Raw genomic sequence first — 3,453 nt, 5'->3', positions numbered from 1 at the left:
TCCTCCTCTGGTGCAAATGGGTGCTGCTCCCCCGACGTCGGAGGCCCTGAACCCGTTCACCTCAGCTCAGAATTCGGCCCCTAACGTTTCTGCAGCACACCCCAGCCCAGGGCACAGGGCTGGTGTGGGGCACGGGGTGCTCACGAGGGTTGGGGGGGGTCCAGCAGAAGGAGCAGAGGCAGCTCCAGCACTGAGAGTGTCCTCTCCCACCTCCTCCGTGCTCCCAGGGCCAAACCAAGCCCACCCGTGTCCCCATGCTGAGCTCCCTGCATCCCCTCAGCCGTTGAGCATCACCTCTCACACTGGCACATCTCCCAGTGCCTCCCAACAGCCGGTGCTCAGTGCAGAGCCGAAGGAACCGGCCATGCAAGAGTAGGGGGCTGCAAGGAGGAGGGCTGGGGGGCACTGGGATGTAGACCCCAGCTCATACCTGGGGCTGCAGCCGAGAGCTCTGGATCCCCAACCCCAGGGTGCTGGCTCTGCTGCATCAGCGAGGAAAGAAGTGATGGAAAAGACCAAGGATGGAGAAGAGCCACGGCTTGTGGAGGGTGACCACAGCGAGAGGTGGCCCTGCTGTCCTTGCAGGGACCTGGCAGCGGGGCCAGCAGGTACCGGACGCACCCCAACCCCTCAGTTCGCACCGGAGTCGAACCACGCGCGCCGCGAGCGAGCTCGGCGTGGGGGAGCGGGGGACAGCCCGGAGATAAGCCTGCGCTGTTCCTGAAGGGCAGCAGCGGGCTGGGTTTCAGCTGCTTTGACCTGGAAAAACGGCAGATGGATGTGAACTGGCAGCTGAGCAGACACGGGTGGGGAGAGGCAAGGCAGCAGGGCTTTTGGGGGGCCCAGTAGTTCCTCTGGCTGGTGATGGACTGGGGGCACACAGGTGGACCCCACTCCCAGGCATCCCCTGTACTTACTGGAAAGGGCTCAGGAGGTGACGTGGGTTTAACAGCAGAGATAAGGCAGCCCAGCCCCAGCGCGCAGGAGCAGGGGCCGTGCCCAGGCGGGACGGGACGGTACTGACCTTTGCAGGGGCTCCCTGAAGCCTGGCCCCTTGCTGCAGGTGACACCCAGGGCATGTCCTCTCCGGAGTAAGCAGTCATGAACTTCATCTCAGCAACGTGGGCTTGCCCAGAGCTGCACTGATTTTCGGGCACAGAGCTGGGCAACTCGCCGCATCCTCAGACCGAGCAGAGATACCTGCCCGCATCCCGACAAGGTGCACGCTGCGCAGGCTGCGTCAGCACCAGGTCAGCTTTTACACCGTTAAACGTCTGTGAGAACAAAACAGCAAGTAATTAAATTTCAAAGCCTAAACACAGCTCCCTTTGCTGCTTAGCTCTGCCTGAACCCAGGCTCCAAGAGCCTGGGGAGGGAGCTGCCCCACACCACAGCAGACCCAAAAGCCTCTTATCCTGCCAGCCTCAGCATCCCACCAGGCACGGGTGTGGAGCATCCTCCCTAAATGCGGTGCAGGGGCAGGGTGCGGTCCCTCATCCCAATTAGTGCTTTAACCCCTTCCTGCCTGCGGCATGGCACTGCCCATCTCCCCTCCCCTGTGAGGAGGGGCTGGGGGGGGGGCATGCCCAGGGTGCAGAGGGAGAGGGCTGGTCCGTGAGCTTGTGGGGAAGGGGGGCGGATTTGTGCTGGAAACAGCAAGCACCTCATCTCAGGAGGCTGCAGGCTCCCTTTGCAGCGGGAGGTGGGTGCAATAGGGTGTCTACGCACGGAGAAGGTGTGTGCCACAGCTGGGCACCAGCCATAGCACCGTCCCCTCTGCCCAGCCGCCTGGGCTGGTCCCCACTTCCAGGCCACCCTGTCCCTGGGGAGCAGCAGAGCCCGCGGGCTGGGTCGTGCCAGCCGGCCACGAGCAATATCCCCACCGCCCCTCGGCATCCAGCATCCTCCCGCTCCCCAGGCCTGGGCACCCAGCCGAGCCCCCCGGCCCGGGGGCTAGCAGCTGGCAGACGGGACCGGCCGGCATCTTTCCAAGCCCGGCAAAAGGGGGGATAGGAGCCAGAAAATCCTGCGCAGGGAGCCAGGGAGCTGCCGGTGACATTTGCGCTGGTTGCAGGGACAATAATTCCCGCGTGGCGTGTGCAGCCCGGGGCTCCCTGAGGACTCGCGTTCTCCCAGCGGGAACCAGCACAGCGGGGCCGGGGGGGGGGCTCATAACGGCCCCCTTTGTGCGGGTGGCAGGCGGAGAGGGGAAGCTTTGACGTCAGCCGGGGAGGAATTCCTTAATGCCACTCAGGCCGCCCTTGCCCGCTTGCTAATTGCGTTTTATGTAAGAGCTGCAGCTGGGCTCCCAGTCCGCTATTGAGAGCGGGACAAGGCGGGGGGCGCCGGGGGCCTGGCAGCGCCGGGGGCATGGGCACTGGGACCCTCGTGGCCCTGGGCCCCGTGGCATGGGGCGAGGGGTGGCCAGGCAGTGCTGGCCCCCTTCCCTTGCCTCGTACGCGTGATCCCCGTCAGTGCAGGGAGCTTGGAAGGAGAAATGATAATAAATCGTTTCGGTATCTAAGGGGTAATTGCACTTAATGGAGACGATCGCGGCGGTGATTTATCTCGTTAGCGTTACGCCGTCGGGGGCCATCGGGTTTCCAGCTGCACGAGCCTCGGCTGATGAAATACTGTATGTGGTGTCCTCTGCTCTGCTGATGGGTCTCCCAAAACACCCCCACAGCATCCCCATTGCCCCAGGGCTCTCCTTGCATGCCCAGGGAGGGGAGCACCAAGAGCTGGAGGCTGCTCCCTCGTACAGGGACCCAGAGGCGCTCGCCTCATTTTTGGGGTGCTGCTGGCATTGCCTCACCCCCGGCTTGTCCCCCCCTCACCCCACTGCAAACTCCGGCGTGGAGACGGGGACTCCGGTCGGGATGGTTGGCCCGGGCACGCTAGGAGGGTGTGATGCAGAGGGGAAGTTTTCCCGAGGAGGAGGAGGATGAGGAAGAAGGGGGGTTAAGGGAGGGGGGATGTTGGCAATCATCAATGGGAAAGACGGCGGGACCCCAGACATCCCCTCCCCCCCACCGGCGTGGCCAAGCTTAGCCCGTAAAATGAAAGAGCTGGTACCAAGGATAACATGCTTCGCATTCCTGCGCTGTCTCCGGGGGAATTTCAACTGATCTACATGAAAAATACTCGCTGCCCCTGAGGTCAAAGTGTCTGGAGGAAAAATTTCCGAGCGGAAAAGCTTAAAGCGGCGCAGAACCACAGCCGGCAGCCAGCTCCAGGGCATTCAGGTCTCACCTGGTGTGAGCAGTGGTGGCCAGTGCCCGGTGCCACCATGGCTGGTGCCAATGCCACCATGGCCAGTGCCTGTGCTACTGTGACCAGTGCCAATGCCACTGTGACCAGGGCAATGCCACCATGGCCAGTGCCTGCACCACTGTGGCTAGTAGCTGTGCTACGGTGGGCAGTGCCCATGCCACCCTGACTGGTGCCAAAGCC

The sequence above is a fragment of the Chlamydotis macqueenii genome, chromosome 23 (genome assembly GCF_036417535.1).
Source record: "Chlamydotis macqueenii isolate bChlMac1 chromosome 23, bChlMac1.mat, whole genome shotgun sequence".
Taxonomy (NCBI): Eukaryota; Metazoa; Chordata; class Aves; order Otidiformes; family Otididae; genus Chlamydotis; species Chlamydotis macqueenii.
This window is presented reverse-complemented; position numbering follows the sequence as displayed.